General features: G+C 44.9%; 1 pseudogene; it reads left to right on the top strand.

The window, feature by feature from the left end:
* Positions 1 to 9,611: 9,611 nt before the first annotated feature.
* LOC138989155 (small ribosomal subunit protein uS11-like) lies at positions 9,612 to 18,228 on the top strand (annotated as a pseudogene).
* The last annotated feature ends 1,760 nt before the right edge of the window (positions 18,229 to 19,988 follow it).

The raw sequence follows: 19,988 nt of genomic DNA, 5'->3' as shown, positions 1-19,988 counted from the left end.
ACAGAGTTGGACATGACTGAAGTGACTTCACACACACACACACACACACAGAGCCACCTAAGGTGCTGGGGTTGAGAATGGCTTATTGGGTCAGCTTGCAGGAGGATTCATATTTATAACAGGTAGTCAACTTCTCAGCTGAAAGGCAACCAGATGTTTCGTGTTTTCAACTGTGGGCTACACACATGAGCAGAAATCCAAATGTGTGAAAAATTTTCAAACCCTTTCTTTGTTAGGATGGTGATTTGAGGGGTTTGAAGATTAAATGTGACCTGAACATGACTCACATAGGTGGAGGCTTTGGTTAGATCCTCTTTCTTGATGCCAGTGATCCTGCCTAAGTTTCATGATTAAAATGTGAAAACATCCAAAGGACGCGATGAATTGAAGATTCACTATGAAATTGCTGATGTGAGCCTAGCAGGAATCTCTCAACAGAAGCAGCCTAATGATATGTCTGGATTCCTGTAACTAAGTTCAGGAAGCAAATAGCTCTAGATAGTGAGGGTTAGTTAGATCATGTGTGTTACTTACTAAAAAAAAAAAACCAAAAAACATTTTTTTTTTTTTTGGAGGAGAAGTTGCCCAAATAGTATCTGTCCTGAGGCCGTGGTTTTCTAACTCTTTATCCTTCAGATTTTTTCCCCTTAAATGAAATGTTACTCAGAATAAGCTAGTATTAAAACAGAGCTGCCCTAGTTGAAGCCTGGGTTGGGAGTGGAGTCCTTACTCTTGTTTTTTTCCCTCCTTGAAGCAGTCTGTGAGAACTTCTGAGGAACTGCTAGTCTCTTAAAGAATGGTTGGGAATGTCATCGAAACAAAGGCTTTTTGGAGTCTGCCTGGTACGTGCTAATCTGACTCCTACTGGGTTTGTCAAGCTCAACATTCAGAAAACGAAGATCATGGCATCCGGTCCCATCACTTCATGGGAAATAGATGGGGAAACTGTGGAAACAGTGTCAGACTTTATTTTTTGGGGCTCCAAAATCACTGCAGATGGTGACTGCAGCCATGAAATTAAAAGATGCTTACTCCTTGGAAGAAAAGTTATGACCAACTTAGATAGCATATTAAAAAGCAGAGACATTACTTTGCCAACAAAGGTCCGTCTAGTCAAGGCTATGGTTTTTCCAGTGGTCACGTATGGATGTGAGAGTTGGACTGTGAAGAAGGCTGAGCACCGAAGAATTGATGCTTTTCAACTGTGGTGTTGGAGAAGACTCTTGAGAGTCCCTTGGACTGCAAGGAGATCCAACCAGTCCATTCTGGAGGAGATCAGCCCTGGGATTTCTTTGGAAGGAATGATGCTGAAGCTGAAACTCCAGTACTTTGGCCACCTCATGCGAAGAGTTGACTCATTGGAAAAGACTCTGATGCTGGGAGGGATTGGGGGCAGGAGGAAAAGGGGACGACAGAGGATGAGATGGCTGGATGGCATCACTGACTCGATGGACGTGAGTCTGAGTGAACTGCAGGAGTTGGTGATGGGCAGGGAGGCCTGGCGTGCTGTGATTCATGGGGTCACAAAGAGTCGGACACGACTGATCGACTGAACTGACTGAACTGGGCTTGTCAAGTAGCCTTTGAGTCTACTCAAAAGATGGTCCCTGGAATCCTCCAGCCTCTAATAAATTCAAAGAAATACTACCCTTGGCCATAAAATAACACTGTGCCATTTTTAACTGAGGAAAGAATCTCACTCAGCCTGCGTAGGTGTTAAGAGCAAACCACCTCTCTAAGCCAACACATGTAGGAAAACAAAGTTGTATCCGAATTGACTTTCCTGTTTCAAAAGGTGGTAGAAGGCAGGCTGGTGCCTCTGAGATGCAACGTGCAGGCAAATGAAGCAGCTGAACCTCGTGTCCCGAGTTGTTCACTGCTGTGTGAGCTCGAGGGGTGGAGAGTGCATATTTTCCTCTCTTCGTCAAAGGCCTGGGCCGGGCCAGATGACGCTTGGAAGCCGGCCTCAGAAGGCTCTGTTTGGGAGGCTGGTTTGCATCATATGATGAAAGCTGTGGGGATGATCATGGGCCAGTTGTTTGCTGTGCCAAGCTGGGTCTCCATAGCTTCAAATTCATTCCAATATAATCGAAAACATGTGCTCCAATATGCATTTTCTTAAGATTCAAAATTTCCTTGTGGTGTGTTTTCCATACTATTTTGATTTAAAAGCAGAAAATTTAAAAGCAGAAAATGAGTTTTCGCTGTGGCTGAAAACTTGTGTGTCCATATATAAGTGTTTTAAAACAAACCTTTTAAGAATAAAAATCTTGAAGAATGAAGAAGAGAACCAAAGACAGATCATAGTTCTGAGAATTGAGGCAGGTGAAGCGCCCAGAGGAAAAGGCTAAAAGTAGTACCTCTCAATGCAAAATGATGAGTTTTGTCTTTACAGTTTATAATTTGGTATGCCCTCGCTCCCCTAAAAATGTGTTCTTACATTTAGACATTATGTCTGTGACATCTGCAAAGAGAAGAAAAGAGCACCAGCCTCTGCTCAGCCTGTACAGGCTTCCACTTGTGGCAGAGGTCACTGTCTCCAATGCCTCTAGGGACCAACCAGGTCAGTTAGTGAGCAAAACCAGCCTGTGGTCACCTGGACATGGGTGCTTATTTTTTAATTGATTGATTAATTTTTAATTAGAGGATAATTGATTTACAATATTATAATGGTTTCTGCCATATATCAACATGAATCAGCCAAAGGCATACCTATGTCCCCTCCCTCTTGAACCTCCCTCCCACCTCCCACCCCATCCCACCCCTCTAGGTCATCACAGAGCACTGAGCTGAGCTTCATGTATGTTATAGTGGGCTCCCACTAGCTATCCATTTTATGCATGGTAGTGTATATGCGCCAATCCTAATTTCCCAATTCGTCCCACTCTCCCCTTCCCCACCCTTTCTCTTTTTAAAAACATTTTAAAAATTTTGGCCGAGCTGCATGGCTTTCAGAATCTTATTTCCTGAAGCAGTGATCAAACTCTCAACCTCCGTGAGAGCATGGAGGACCTAACCACTGGACCACGGGGAAGCCCCCCATTTCTTCTTCACCAGCCTCCTGACCTCACTAAACTCCCCTTTCTGTCTCACGTTGGATCTGAACCAGTTACTCATTTAGACTTGGCTCCACTCACAGATGAACCTCTCTCATGATCACCAGCCAGCTTCAAGTAAGAGGGACCCCACCCCATCTCCTACCTCATCCTTGGGTATTGCCCAGTTAGGCCCACTGCCATTATCACTTGGGAGAGTGAGGCCAGACAGAGAACAGACAGGGGTTTGTCCAGCTGAAGGTGAGCATCCAGAAGCAAATAGCATGGGGGGGAGGCGGGGAGGTGAGAGTCATAGGTCAAATGTTCTAACTGTGTCAGGGGAAGTTCTGTCTCCTTATGGGGTGATACCAGACCCACCAGGCCAACAGATACAACTGGCCAGGCCCACAGGTACCCAGCTTTAAGATTCTGGGAAGGGCCTGAGGGGTCTCCTGCTTTTATCCCAGGTGGCTGAGGCAGGGATGGGTGATTCCTGAGATCAGGAGAGAGCTGTCTGAAGCGGGTGGAGGAAACAGTACACAGTGTCTACCCAGGGCCAAGAATAATGCCTGTTCCCTCCAGCCAGACTGAAAAAGCTTGTAACTCATAGAGAATTGGATAGAGTACCCCGAAGGATCTGATTACAAGCTTGCTCATTGATCACAATAGTGGGGAATAATTAATTCTAGACTAAACACTGTTTTGGTCTGGCTTGATAAGGCTTAAATGCAAGACCCAAAAGGATCAAGCAGATTCTAAGAAGCCTAATTGCATCCCAAAACAAACTTAGAGAAAATTTATGGGCATACAAAAATAGACACCGCCTAATGAATTAGAATTGGAAATATGTGACACCTAATTACAAATTCCCAAGCATGCTAGGAAGAAGGGAAATGCAACTCACAATGAAAAGTCAATCAACTGAAAATAACCCAGAACTGACTACAGTCAGCTTAGGATTAATAGAGAAAGACATTAAAGATTAATATTACTGTTTTATGTATGTTTGAAAGTTAGAGACATGGAAATTATAAAAAAACTATGGTATAGCTTCTAGTGATGAAAACTGCAATGTCTCAGATGAAAAATACACTGGATGGGACTGATAACAAATGAGACATTATAGAAGAGTGGTTTAGTGAAAAGATCGAAGGCCCAGAAATAGAAACCATGAAAAAAATTATTTTAATTTCCCTCTTTCTTTTTAAAATTTATTTTAAATTGAAGTATAATTGCTTTACAATATTGTGTTGGTTTCTGCCATACACCAGCATGGTTCAACCATAGGTATACATATGTCCCGTCCTTCTCGAACCTTCTTCCACCTCCTACCCCACCCCACCACCCCTCTAGGTTGTTACAGAGCACTGGAAACCGTGCAAAATTTGCTAGCCTTCAGAATTGTATGACAGCAAGTTTCTGTTGTTTAAGCCACTAACTTTGTTGTTCTTTGTCACAGCAGCCTTGGCAAACTAGTACGTACTTCAATTAAGTCGAAGAGATTGTTGGATTGGATAAAAAGTGAGACAGAACTGTATGCTGTCTACAAGAAGCACAATTATAAGTTGACAAATAGGTTAAAAGTGAACCTATGAAAAGAGATGTATCATGCTAACACTAATCAGAAAGCAGGGGTGGCTACATTAATATCAGACAACATGGATTTCAGAACAAAGTAGATTAACAGAAATAAAGAAGGTCATTTCGTAATGATAAAGGTGTTAGTTCATCAAGAGGTCATCACAATCATAGACATTCATGCATCTAATAACTGAGCTTCAATACATGTAGCTCAAGAACTGGTAGGATTGCAAAGACAAATAGCCAAGCTGCAATCATGTCAGAGATTTCTTTTTTTCTATGTGACTGCGTTGGGTCTCAGTTGTGGCACACAGGCTCCCCCTTTGGGCGCGTAGGCTCTCTAGTTGACGTGCTCAGTTGCCTTGACAAAATGTGGGATTGTAGTTCCCCAACCAGCGATGGAACCTGTTTCTCCTGCATTGGAAGGTAGATTTTTTTTTTCATTGTGGGTCATTTATTGAATTTGTTACAATATTATTTCTGCTTTATGTTTTGTTTTTTTGGCCATGAGACATGTGGGATTTTAGCTCTCTGCCCAGGGATCGAAGCACACCCCCAGCATTGGAAGGCAAAGTGCTAACCCCCTGGACCACCAGGGAAGTCCTGGAAAGTTGATTCTTTCACTCAGAAGTTCCCATGTCCAAAATTTCAATGTCCCTCTCTCAATAATGAATAGAACAAGTAGACAAAAAACTGCCATGGATACAGAAGAGGACCTGAGCAAACACTATTAGCCAACTTGACCTGACTGGGATTCCACATAACCACATCAGTGTACACATTTGTTCCAAGTGAACACAGAACAGTCACTAAGATAGACCGTGTGTGGGGCCCTAAAATCTGAATACAACTGATGAGAATTCTAGTTACACAGTGTATGCTCTCTGATCATAATGGAATTATATTAGATGTCAGCGACAGGAAGTTCTCTGGAAAGTTCCTAGATGTTTGGCAATTAAACAACACACTTGTAAAAAACTCTGGGATCAAAGAAGTGTTCAAAAGAGAAATTAGAAGGTGCTTTGCACTGAACTAAAATGAAAATGCAATATATAAAAATTTGTGACATGCCACTAATTCGGTACTTACTAGGAAATTCAGGGCACTAAATGCCTATATTTCGTGAAGAAGAAAGGTCTCAAAATCAATGCATTCTACTTTCTACTTAGGAAACAAGCAAACAAAAAGAGCAAACTAAAGTAAGCAGAAGAAAGGAAACAGTATAAAAATTACTGAAATAAACTTCAAGAACAGTAGAGAATATTAATAAGCCAAAAACTCTTCTTTGAGAAAATCAATAAAGTTGATAAACCTTAGTCATACTAATCAGGAAACAAAGGGAGCAGACAGAAATTGCCAATATAAAAAATGAGAGATGTGATATCATTACAGATCCCACATATACTAAAGGATAATAGAAGACTATTCTGAGCAATCTTATTCTAATAAATTTGACAACTTAGATGAAATGGATACTTTCTTGAAAGATACAAGCTATCAAAGCCACCTCAAAAGAGACAAATCACCCAAACTGTCCAATATCTATTTAAAAATTTGAATTTGTAGTTACAAACTTCTCACAAAGAAAATTTCAGGCCCAGATGCTTCACTCAGGAATCATACCAAACATTTACAGAAAAATTATGTCAGTTCTACCTGAAGTCCTCCAGACAATTGAAGAAAAAGGTAATAATACTCCACAAGTCATTCTATGAGGCTGAAAAGTGAATGTGTTGGTTGTTTAGTCTTGTCTGATTCTTTGCCACCCTATGGACTGTATTCTACCAGGCTCCTCTGTCCATGGAGTACTCCAGGCAGGAATACTGGAGTGGATTGCCATTCCCTTCTTCAGGGAATTTTCCTGACCCAGGGATCGAACCCAGGTCTCCCACATTGCAGGGGGATTCTCTACCATCTTCGCCACCAGGGAATCATTATGAGGTTAACACCACCTTTTATAAATGGTAGGGACTTCCCTGAGGATCCAGTGCTTAAGACTCTGTACTTCCAATGCAAGGGGCTCGAATTCTATCCCTAGTCAAGGAACTAAGCTCCTGCATGACCAAAAAAAAAAGAAAAAGATAAACAATAATAAAGTCATACAAAGGCATTATAAGGAAAGAATATTATCATAAGAAGAGTTGTAAAAATTCTCAACACAATTTTAGCAATTATATATTAAATTGAATAATACATTTATCCAGGAGTACAAAGTTGTCATGAAACTTGAAAATCAGTCTATATAATTCACAAACTTAAACCCCTCCCCAACAAAAACAAACCAAAACCAAACCGTATTTTCATCTCAGTAGACTGAGAGAGAGCATTTGATAAATTCAATAGCCATTTACAATAAAACTTCTCAGTTAATTAGGAACAGAAGGAAACGTCTTCAGTCTGATAAAGGTGTGTATTTAAAAAAAAAATGCTTCTTTTTTCAATAGCCTTGTAGTCAAGTACCCCACAGAGCTATGGACCTAGTGGAAGTAGCACTAGTTTCTGTGTCATAAGCAAAAGTTCAAATCATAGCCTTCCTACTGCTATGATTATGCACGTGGTCAATAGCCTCTCTGAGCCTGTGTGTTCTTTTTTTTTTCCAACTGGGGATTTTATTTTATTTATTTATTTTTTAAAATTTTATTTTATTTTTAAACTTTACAATATTGTATTAGTTTTGCCAAATATCGAAATGAATCCGCCACAGGTATACATGTGTTCCCCATCCTGAACCCTCCTCCCTCCTCCCTCCCCATACCATCCCTCTGGGTCGTCCCAGTGCACCAGCCCCAAGCATCCAGTATCGTACATCGAACCTGGACTGGCGACTCCTTTCATACATGATAGTATACATGTTTGAATGTCATTCTCCCAAATCTTCCCACCCTCTCCCTCTCCCACAGAGTCCAAAAGACTGATCTATACATCAGTGTCCCTTTTGCTGTCTTGTATACAGGGTTATTGTTACCATCTTTCTAAATTCCATATATATGCGTTAGTATACTGTATTGGTGTTTTTCTTTCTGGCTTACTTCACTCTGTATAATAGGCTCCAGTTTCATCCATCTCATTAGAACTGATTCAAATGAATTCTTTTTAATGGCTGAGTAATACTCCATTGTGTATATGTACCACAGCTTTCTTATCCATTCATCTGCTGATGGACATCTAGGTTGCTTCCATGTCCTGGCTATTATAAACAGTGCTGTGATGAACATTGGGGTACACGTGTCTCTTTCCCTTCTGGTTTCCTCAGTGTGTATGCCCAGCAGTGGGATTGCTGGATCATAAGGCAGTTCTATTTCCAGTTTTTTAAGGAATCTCCACAGTGTTCTCCATAGTGGCTGAACTAGTTTGCATTCCCACCAATAGTGTAAGAGGGTTCCCTTTTCTCCACACCCTCTCCAGCATTTATTGCTTGTAGACTTTTGGATCGCAGCCATTCTGACTGGCGTGAAATGGTACCTCATAGTGGTTTTAATTTGCATTTCTCTGATAATGAGTGATGTTGAGCATCTTTTCATGTGTTTGTCAGCCATCTGTATGTCTTCTTTGGAGAAATGTCTATTTAGTTCTTTGGCCCATTTTTTGATTGGGTCATTTATTTTTCTGGAATTGAGCTGTAGGAGTTGCTTGTATATTTTTGAGATTAGTGTTTGTCAGTTGCTTCATTTGCTATTATTTTCTCCCATTCTGAAGGCTGTCTTTTCACCTTGCTAATAGTTTCCTTTGTTGTACAGAAGCTTTTAAGTTTAATTAGGTGTGTTCTTGATTGTAACAGAGATAACAGATGAACAAGTTATGCTATGCTACTGCCCAGCACTGCTTGCATTAAAATTAGTGCCCTTTCTTCCCTTTTTCTTAACTGGTTCTGATGAGGGTGAGGTTGGTCCAGGACAGCAGTTTTCAGCATCTTTCTTAGCCACGAGTGTCTTCTGCAGATCTGAGATGCAAAAGGCATCAGAAGGTTTGCTCTGGTGGACTGTTTAGAGCTCTCATTTTCTCCTTTTTGGAAGGATCTGATGGAGTGGAATGGGGCAGAGGCTAGGAGGCAATGAGAGGAAGATAAGACATCCCTAAATGTGCAGTTGGGCTGTTTCTGGAAAAATCCAACAGGTTTTTGGCAATAGGTTATCACTCCGGGCTTGCAGGACCATGGGTATCCAGGCTCAGGTTTCTAGCTAAGATTATATTTGAGTGTGGAACATGGGGGAGGTTAATCCATCAGGACAAGATCTGTCTGATTTAATGGCAGCTAGAAGGCACCTCTGGAGAAGGTAATGGCACCCCACTCCAGTACTCTTGCTTGGAAAATCCCATGGATGGAGGAGTCTGGTAGGCTGCAGTCCATGGGGTCGCTAAGAGTCGGACACGACTGAGTGACTTCACTTTCACCCTTCACTTTCATGCATTGGAGAAGGAAATGGCAACCCACTCCGGTGTTCTTGCCTGGAGAATCCCAGGGATGGCGGAGCCTGGCGGGCTGCCGTCTATGGGGTCGTACAGAGTTGGACACGACTGAAGCGACTTAGCAGCAGCAGCAGTAGAAGGCACCTCGTGTTCTTCAGGGCTCAGCTGCCCAAGGTCACAGTTACACTGAGACCAGTTAGTTACTTGCATGAGATTAGTTTTATCCCTTGCCAGCAGCGCTGTTACACCATACTTCGCAATCAGGAACTATTTGGAGTTCGCTTTGCCAGAGGCTGATATTTCATGCGTGGTCTTTAATGATTCTGAAGGCAATGTCAGGCTTCCAAGGAGGCTTGTTAGCCACGTTCAAGAGGGGAGAACTTGATGAGGGGGCGGGCAATGCCCCTGCCAGCCAATGAGCGCATTCTGTCAGGTGCTGGATTTCATGATACACATGAGAACATTAAAAACGCTGAGAATCTGGCAGTCGAAGCCGGAGGTCCGAGAGATGTCAGCACAGCAGCCATGAGAACCGGAACAGACATTGTCATCAACTGAGCACACAGGCACACACACACACACATGGTCATGAAGTCTGCGGAGAAGCTGAGGAGAAATGGAGGGGAGAAGGACTTGGAAAGGGGTGGTGATAATGTGAAACAGACTGTTTTACGCCAGAAAGGATCAAGGTACCTTGTTTGACAGGATCAGGTGTGCAGCATCAGGGGCGGTCAGGGTTGAAATACGAGATGAGATCTGATAGAAGGAAGAAAATTAATAACATTTGAAACATTCAAAACACTTATGTCAAGTTTTAACCCTAGTACCACAGTGCAGAACCTAAAAGTCATGTCAGACATTAAAAAAAAATTTTATTGAAGTCTAGTTGATTTACCATGCTGTGTTTGGTTCTGATGTATAGCAAAGTGATTCAGTCATACATATATATATTCTTTTTCACATTCTTTTTCATTATGGTTTATTACAGGATATTGAATCTGGTCTCCTGTGCTCTACAGTAGGACCTTGCTGTTTTTCCATTCTATGTATAGCCGTTTGCACCTGCCAACCCCAAACTCTCAATCCATCCCTCCCCTACGACCCTCACCTGCTTGGCAACCACAGTCTGTTCTCTGTGTCTGTAGGTTTGTTTCATAGATGTGTTCATATTTTATTTGTTTATTTGCTTGTTTATTTATTTATATTGGAGAAGGAAATGGCAGCCCACTCCACTATTCTTGCCTGGAGAATCCCAGGGACGGGGGGAGCCTGGTGGGCTGCCATCTATGGGGTCACACAGAGTCGGACACAACTGAGGCGACTTAGCAGCAGCAGCAGTGCCTCAAGGTTTGTGAGCCTTTAGTTCCCCCAGGAGGGATCGAACCAGGGCTTCAGCAGTGAAAGCGCCAAGTCCTAAGCACTGGACCACCAGGCAAGTCCCATCTGTTTTATAGTTGCAATTGCACATATCACAAGCGATATCATCCGGTGTTTGACGTCAGACATTTTTACCCTTGAGCGCTTTCAGCCTCCGGCCAGGGACGTTTCTCACAGCCCTGCTCCACGGCCATCCCACTGGTTACCATCTCACTGCCTCTGGCTCTGCCTCTCCTACTCATGTCCTTGCTTCCTCTCCTCCCCTCCCGCCTTCTCTTGTCTCCTTGTCTGATCGCTGGTTCCCCCACGGCCCCCACAGTGCACCTATCTTGGTGGCGCAGGCTTCTCCACGCAGATATTCCACTAGATCTTCACCTTCTACTCAGAGCAACTTGTGAGGCTTATCTCCCTCCCTAATGGAATTATGGCTCTAGTTCAGATAATAAAAATTCCCCTTGATGATGCTGAACCTGCATCTTCTGAGGAGTGCGGGTTAGACAGTTACGTGTGATAAGTGACTTGGCCTCTGTCTGCAGGGCACTGTTTCCAGGTGTGGTCTCTAGGTTTTACCCCCTGGATGACTTGGACATAGTTTTACACTCACACTTGACAAATCTTTGGAGCCATACAAATAGTTTGCATTCACTGTTGTTCCAATGTCCCCACGTGGGAAGCGGGGTCCTGTGTGCGCTCAGCTGTGTCCAGCTCTTTGCGACTCTGTGGTCTGTAGCCCATCAGGCTCCTCTGTCCGTGGGATTTCCAAGAATACTGAGTGGGTTGCCATTTCCTTCACCAGAGGGTCTCCCCGACCCAGCGATCGAACCTGAGACTCCCATGTCTCCTGAATTGGCAGGTGGATTCTTATCCACTGCATCACCAGGGAAGTCCAAAATGGGGACACTAACAGTTATCACAATTTATTTACTCTATATTTTGATCTGAAGGCTGCAGAAACTAACATTATCACTGACTCACATGTCTAAATGGTATTGTTCACCATTTTTGTTTTTTATTCTTGTGATTTTTAAGAATACATTTTTCCTATGACCAGTATTTTCCTAGAAAACTTGTAGTCCAAATATGTGGGCTATCCAGTCACACTACCCATCCTTTTGAATGGAAATGCACTGACATCTGTCAGAGGGACTTTTTGGATGGGGTCTCAGGGCTGGGGAAGGAAGGGCAGCAAAGAAGGGACCAAGGTGAAGGATCTGGAGCAGAGAGATGAAGGACCAGCATAGTGCCTGGCAATGCCCAGGACTAGGAGGAGTAACGGTTATTATTATTATTTAAAATATTCTATTTATTTGCTTATTTAGGCCATGCCAGGCCTTAGGTAAACATGCAGATTCTTAGTTGAGGCATATGGGATCTAGTTCCCTGGCCAGGGACCAGGTTTCTGCATTAGGATGACAAAGTCTTACCAGCCAGACCAGGAAGTCCAGTGTCTTCATGTTGTCATTTGTGTACGAATCATGGGCTTGTTCTTCTGAGTGACGTGTGAGTGTGTGTGCATCCTCCCCACTCGAGTGTGGGGAACCAGTCTTTCTGGAACAGGAACTTCTCAGCAGAGGTGGCCTGCCCACCATGGGCTCCTCTTAAACCAGAGGGACACCTCTCACTCTTAATTCTAGTCCCCCAGAGACTGAATGCACCTCCCCTATTTGACTGGCTCATCAAATTATGTCAATTCAGGAATAATTATGAGGGAAACGATAGCTTATGGTGAATGATGTCGGATTTGTGATCTCCAAAGAAGAAGATTTAGCTTCGGGACCAGGGACCTGTCTCGATCACTCAAGAGCTTTTGTACAGCAGAATATTACTAAAGTATAAAAAGGTACAGAGAAAGCGTCTGATATAGACATCAGAAGGGGGATGGAGGGTGCCCCCTGCTAGTCTTTAGCAAGCTGTTTTATGTCTGTTAGAAAGCTGTGAATCAGATAAGAGAGACACCTCAAGGCTGATGAGTTTCAGCAGGCCCTTCTCCCACAATGTACGTTTTTGAGATAGGATGGCATGATGTGTGTCATCCCCCAGCCGTAAAACAATCGATGTGAATACTGGTTTGTTGAGCTATTATCAGCCCAAGGTTTGAGAAAAGAAAAGAAGTTAGTCTTAGGTGGAACCATTTTGAAGAAAGGTAAATTCCAAAGCAAATACAGTTTCATTAACATAGCTTAAGAAAAACATTTCCATGAGAAACCTCCTTTTACTTTTGTATGGAGAAGAGAGAAAAAGCTGGCACTTGTGGTCTGTTTCTTCCTGCTGCTTAAGGGAGAGATAAAAAACTTCTGACACTTGCAGCCTATTTCCTCTGTTTGGAGACCCCTGGCCTTCCTGCCTGTTACCCTCTCAGAAGCATGAATCCAGTGGGTATGTTTTGTAATTAGAAGTGAAAGTCCTCTTCCTTTAGGCCAGGCACGATGTCCCTCAGCTTCTCAGGCCCGTCACCCTCTCCACGTGGATGAAGCCCTTTGTAGACAAAAGAAAGGGTCAAAGGGCTTAGACATTGGGTGGGGGGAAGTTCTCTCCATTTGCAGGGAAGAGGGAGGAGTAATTCCATAACAATATATCCATCCGGAGAAAGAAGACCGTGGCTCATGATTCAGCACAAGATGGCTTCCCAGGTGGCGCTGGTGGTAAAGAACCCTCTTGCCAATGCTGGTAGATGGAAGAGGCAGTTGCGATCCCTGGGTCGGGAAGATTCCCTGGAGGAGGACATGGCAACCCGCTTCAGTACTCTTGCCTAGAGAGTCCTATGGACAGAGGAGCCTGGTAGGCTGCAGTCCATGGGGTCACACAGAGTCGGACACAACTGAAGCAAGTTAGCAGGCATGCATGGAAAAAGCCGTAACACCAGGAAGCAAAGCCTGACTTTATTTCCTGTATAACTGGATGCAACTTAGATGTAAATTAGTGGTGACTTCTGCAGAGTCTTAATGTGAGTCAAGAGAACCTGGCTCAGTTCATCTTCACCAGGGCCACCTTTGTCTTGATTTTCCTGGGGTCCTGGTTTTGTCTTGGTTTTCCTGGGGTCCTGGAGAGAGGAGATGGTCTGAGGACAGGATGCGTGTGCCAGAGTGTTTTCCATGAACAGTTTCGTAGCTGGAAACAGATGTGCCAGGTGGCTGGCTGGCCAACAGCATAATGTAGAAAGCATTAGAATATAGATCCTTCCAAGCAGGGTTAGCTTGACTGCTTGGTTCTCAGGAGCGTCTCTCGTGCCTTCAAAACAGAAAGGAAACCAGCCTTTTCCTGGTCCAGGTTCTGTGGGCTTAAGGAGGCTTTGGCCTCCGTCGTTCTGTGCTTTGGGGCTGGCCTCGCCACATCCCTCGTCTTGCTTGGTCTCTTCGAGAGCAGCCACTTAAAACTGCGGACAGAAGCTTAGCATCTTGGCAGCTCCCATGGAGAAACCGTGTACAGCGTCCGCGGGAGCTGGAAGACCTGAGTTATTTCCCGTTCGCCTCGTGACTGGAGTGGTTTCCAAAGGGGTGTGTGGCAGAGACGGGAGAGGCTGGCACCCATCGACTCCAGCCCTGGAAATAACAGGGTTGTGGTCCCCCAGGATTTATGGGGGGGTCTGGTAGGATCTGAGACATGGAACCTCATTCAGATGGATTCACAGGCTACACACAAGTCATGCTGGAAGGGGATTGTATCTGGCCACATCTCTGTCCTTTGTAACTTTTTAAGCCTGACGTCTTTGGCTTAGAGACCATGAATTATGGAACTGTAGTGATTTCAGACCTTAGAGACCATCCGCTTGAACCTCGCTCTTTTATGGAAGAGAAATTGAGGAAGTGAGATGTTAAATGAGTTTCCTAAGGTCAGTTACAGAAGTGGGGCTGGAACTTGGCTCTCGCATCCTTTCTGCAGCATCACTCAAAGTTCCCCGATTGTCCTTCCCTGCCCCTCTTTTTTGCACCAACACAAAGGGTGTGTTTTCTCATGGTCTCCGTGGAGACCTTTGCACCAGAAACCATGCCCCGTGCCCGCCCCCCACACCGGCACCCCGCCACGGCCCCATCCTGACTGAGCCTTTCTATAATCTGGTGCATATTTCCTACAAAGGAGTACAAAAACCAGGGTGTAGAAACAAGATACAACACATGTTTAGAGATTACCGACTCTGAGAAGGCTTAACCTGAAAACTGTGAGTGGTTTAGAACATGGGTCCCCAGCCCCAGGGTCATAGACCAGTCTGTAGCCCGTTAGCAAATGGGCCGCCTTGCAGGAAGTGAGCAGCAGGCAAACCCTAAAGTATCCTCACATCCTCCTCCATGGAAAAACTGTCTTCCATGAAACCCATCCCTGGTGCCAAAAAGGCTGGGGACCGCTGGTTTAGAGAAAACACAATTGAAACCACAGAGGCGTATGCTTTCCAGGTAACACAGTCACTTGTCTTGTTCTACAAGTTGGAGGATGTGATTTTTGTACCTCACATGCTGTCTTCATCTCCTGGGCCTCCCCACCTGTCCTCTAGCCCCCAAACACAAGAAGCAAATTTCTATAATTTACTAACCTTTCTATTTCAAGGGGCTTCCTTGATCGCTCAGTTGGTAAAGAATCCGCTTGTAATGCAGGAGACCCCAGTTCGATTCTTGAGTCGGGAAGATCTGCTGGAGAAGGGATAGGCTACCCACTCCAGTATTCTTGGGCTTCCCTTGTGGCTTAGCTGGTAAAGAATTTGTCTGCAATACGGAAGACTTGGGTTCAATCCCTGGATTAGGAAGATCCCCTGGAGAAGGGAAAGGCTACCCACTCCAGTATTCTGTCCTGGAGAATTCCACGGACTGTATTACAGAGTCGCAAAAAGTTGGACATGACTGAGCGACTTTCACTTTTCTCTTTCAAATTGAGATTCTGATTTGTATTGGAACATGGCTCAACTATCAGCCTGCTCTTACTCTTTGCTGGTGAGGCTCTATGCTCCCTCTGCAAGGGGTGCTGGGGCCTCACCGAGTGGCCCCAGGCTTGCAGGTTCCTCTCCTGTGGATCCAGCTGTCTTATTGGACACTGTTTCATCAGCCTTCCCAGCTTCTTCCTGTCTTTTCTGTTGGAGTGGTAAACGGTCCTTTTCTTCCCTAAACACTACTTTACGGCTGATTCCTGGGCTTTGTTTTAACTGCTTTGAACAAGTGAGATGGAATCCCACCTGGCCCTGGGTTTGGATGCTAAGACTGCTGATGCCACACTCACAGCAGGAGGGTGTGTAAAAAGGTTATTGCCCACATAATCAGGCATTTGGGAAGAGCAGACTAGGCTTCTCAAGCTGGTCCAGACATGTCTTGAGAGAGCAAGGAAGAGAGACTGGCCTGGGGCTTCTTGGGGCGGGGCTGAGTGAGGGTCCAGGCATGGGAAAAGCTTCCATGGTTGGACTGTCCCTCTGGGCCGAAAGAGGGAGCACTCAGGCTTTCTTGCTCCATGAGGTGGAGGGGTTGGCCGGAAGGATGAGGCTTAGAAGCTGTCAGCAGTCAAACATCAACAAATGGAGCCCAGGCTCTTTCTTATGGGATTATTTTGGATTTAAGAATAGTTGTTCAAAACATGGAAATGTTTTTGTCATGTCACACAGGATTCACTTATCCTTGATTAACAACCAAATTCCAGGGCTCACAAGTCGCAGAGTAACAAAGCCAGCAATGCACAGTCCCCTCACTTCCTAATATATGAGTAAACTAAACCATCGGCCCGTGACTCCACAACGTTCTCTGTTTAGCTATGAAGCTTCAAGTAATTGGGCTTCCCTGGTGGCTGGTTGGGTAAAGAATCTGCCTGCAATGCAGGAGACCTGGGTTCGATCCTTGGGTTGGGAAGATCCCTTGGGGAAGAGAATGGCTACTCACTACAGTATTCTTGCCTAGAGAATCCCATGGACAGAGGAGCCTGGTGTGCTACAATCACTGGGGTCACAAAGAGTCAGGCACGACTGAGCGACTAACACTTTCAATTTTCTTCACATCAAGTAATTACGCTCTGGCAATATATTGATGATTAAACTAGTCTTTATATTTTTTAAAAATCATTTTCTCATTCAAAGTCTCAACTGTCCTACTCATGATGAAATTCAAATTAAGGACTTCCCTGATGGTTCAGCGGTTAAGCATCTGCCTGCCAGTGCAGGGGACGCAGGTTCCATCCCTGCTCTGGGACGATCCCACATACTGAGCGGCAACTAAGGTCTTGTGCCACCACTACTGAGCCGGCACTCTAGAGCCTGCGAACCACAGTTACTGACCCTAGAGCTTGTGCTCCACAGCAAGAGAAGCCACTGGAATGAGAAACCCCGGGCGTCACAGGGAAGAGTAGCCCCCACTGGCCGAAGCTGGAGGAACCTGTGCCCAGCAACGAAGAACCAGTGCAGCCAAAAGTAAATAAATACATATGAAAAAGAAGAAATTAAAATGAAGATCCCCATGCCGCTAATTTCCAAATTCACATGTCTAGTCCTGACTTCTCTCCCGAGACCCAGACATGCAGACTCAAGAGTTTCCTCCATAGGTGCATCTCAAGGGCATCTCAAGTTGAACATGCTCCAAATACAGCTACAGATTTGTTCTCCAAATTTGATCCTTCTCTTAACTTTCCCATCTCGTAAATGGCTGCACCATCTTCCTACTTCTGTCATTTGAAATTCTAGAAGGCACTCCTGATGGCTCTCTTGCTCTCACTCTCCCTAAGTGTTGTGGGTAGATTTACAAAATCTTCCCTCATATCCCCCATTCCTTGTCCAAGCACCGCAGCTGCCTTTCTCCTATCTGGACACTGCAGGAGCCCTGCAGAGCCCCTCACTTCTTCCCGTGCCCCTGCCCACTATGTCCCCCTAAAAGATAATTGAAGTCCCAATCCCTGGAAATTTGAAATGTGCCCTTATGTCGAAATAGGATCTTTGCAGTTACAATCAAGTGAAAATGAAATCATTAGCGTTAGCCCTAATCCTATCTGGCTGGTGTCTTTGTGAGCAGAAGAGACATGGAAACACACACACACAGGGAAGACGGCCAGGTGAGGATGGAGGCGGAGACTGTGATGATGCTGCCATGAACCCAGGCCTGATAGCGACTGAGTTCTTGGCCTTCCCCAGTCAGTAGAAATTGACTAGAGGTGGTGGCTCAGTGGTAAAGAACCCACCTGCCCGTGCAGGAGACCTAGGTTCAATCCTGGTCCAGAAAGATCCCCTGGAGAAGGAAATGGCAACCCACTCCAGTATTCTTGCCTGGGAAATCCTTATGGACAGAGGAGTCTGGTGGGCTACCATCCACGGGGTCTCAAAGAATCGGACATGACTTAGTGACTAAACAACAACAAGAGCCCAGACAAGAAATTCAAGCAAGCTCTCTTTCTGGTGGTGGAGTGTGGAGAAGACATGCAGAAATAACACCTGGCAAGGGGAAAGAAAAGAAGGAAGAAAAGGTCATCAGCCTTGGCCCTCAGGTGGCTGAAGGAGAAAATGTATTTGGTGTGTGCTACACCTTTGCACGCTTCAGTGACACTTTTGTCCATGTCACTGATCTTTCTGGCAAGGAAACCATCTGTCGTCTAACTGGTGGGATGAAGGGATGACCGAGATGAGTCCTTGCCATATGCTGCCATGTTGGCTGCCCAGGATGTAGCCCAGTGATGCAAGGAGCTGGGCATCACTGCCCTCCACATCAAACTCTGGGCTGCAGGAGGAAATAGGACCAAGACTCCTGGACCAGGGGCCCAGTCAGCTCTTGGAGCCCTAGCCCACTCAAGGATGGAGATTGGGCAGATTGGGGATGTCACACCCAACCCCTTTGACAGCACCTGCGGGAAGAGGGGTCACTATGGTTGCTATCTGTGAACTGAACTCCTCAAGTTATTGTTTTCTGTTAATAAATTGCCTTGATGTAAAAAAAAAAAAAAAAGAAAAAAATTCAGGCAAGGCTTTATTGGGGCTCCTGCGCTGGCTACAAGAGGGAGCAAAAACAAGTAACACGATTACTTGCTCCCTCCCATGGGGAGGGCATGGGGAGGGCAAACTTGTTCCTCCTTTTCTGGGCTCCAAAATCACTACAGATGGTGACTGCAGCCATGAAATTAAAAGACGCTTACTCCTTGGAAGGAAAGTTGTGACCAACCTAGATAGCATATTCAAAAGCAGAGACGTTACTTTGCCAACAAAGGTCCATCTAGTCAAGGTTATGGTTTTTCCTGTGGTCATGTATGGATGTGAGAGTTGGACTGTGAAGAAGGCTGAGCACCGAAGAATTGATGCTTTTGAACTGTGGTGTTGGAGAAGACTCTTGAGAGTCCCTTGGACTGCAAGGAGATCCAACCAGTCCATTCTAAAGGAGATCAGCCCTGGGATTTCTTTGGGAGGAATGATACTAAAGCTGAAACTCCAGTACTTTGGCCACCTCATGTGAAGAGTTGACTCATTGGAAAAGACTCTGATGCTGGGAGGGATTGGGGGCAGGAGGAGAAGGGGACGACAGAGGATGAGATGGCTGGATGGCATCCCTGACTTGATGGACGTGAGTCTGGGTGAACTCTGGGAGCTGGTGATGGACTGGGAGGCCTGGCGTGCTGTGATTCATGGGGTTGCAAAGAGTCGGATACGACTGAGCGACTGAACTGAACTGAACTGAAGACATGTTTTGCTTGAAATTTGATTTCCAGTAAATAAAAATACACTATTTATTGGGCTTCCCTGGTGGCTCAGAGGGTACAGCATCTGCCTGCAATGCGGGAGACCAGGATTTGATCCCTGGGTCAGGAAGAGCCCCTGGAGAAGGAAATGGCAACCCACTCCAGTGTTCTTGCCTGGAGAATCCCATGGATGGAGGAGCTTGGTAGGCTACCGTTCATGGGGTCAGCAAGAGTCGAACACAACTGAGTGACTTCACTTTCTTTATTTTTCTGTTATTGAATGTTTCTTTTTGGCTGTGCTGGGTCTTCATTGCGGTGCGTATGCTGGCTTTCTCTAGTTGTGGCACGTGGACTTGGATGCCCCTTGGCAAGTGGGATCTTAGTTCCCTGCCCAAGGATTGAACCTATGTTTCCTGCATTGGAAGGCAGATTCTTAACAATTGGACCACCATGGAAGTCCTTGTGTTTACTGAATTTATTGACATTCCCTTAAGTGTATTTGCATAAGTGCAATGCACACTTTTCCTCAATTAATCTCTCTTGCTTCTTAATCTAGAAAGAGCAATCAAACCTTAGCCATAGAGGCCCAGAGAGTCTCAAGATATCTGACGACTGAGAAATCACCTGTTGGCATGAAACCAGAGCATCTTGGCCTGAGTGAGGCTCTTCTCACCCTTCTCAAGGGTCATCCCGTGTGACTCCAAGGTGAACTACTGCTCCACCAAGCCAGCATGACAAAGTGTAACAGCTGGTGCATGTAGGTGGGGGGGTAGGGATAGTCACTGTGGCATTCTGTCATCTTATTCCAAGTTTGAACATTTTAAAAATAAAAAGTTGGGGGAAAACATCACAGAAAATGCTGTTTGATTTCAAATTGCCTTTAGAAAAACTTTGTGTATGTAAGACTGAAGGACAAACAGCCTGATAGGATCAGAAAATTGAAAAATATCTGGTTTGTTTAGGAGTATAATG

Source organism: Bos mutus, chromosome 9 (genome assembly GCF_027580195.1).
Source record: "Bos mutus isolate GX-2022 chromosome 9, NWIPB_WYAK_1.1, whole genome shotgun sequence".
NCBI lineage: Eukaryota > Metazoa > Chordata > Mammalia > Artiodactyla > Bovidae > Bos > Bos mutus.
This window is presented reverse-complemented; position numbering and strand designations above follow the sequence as displayed.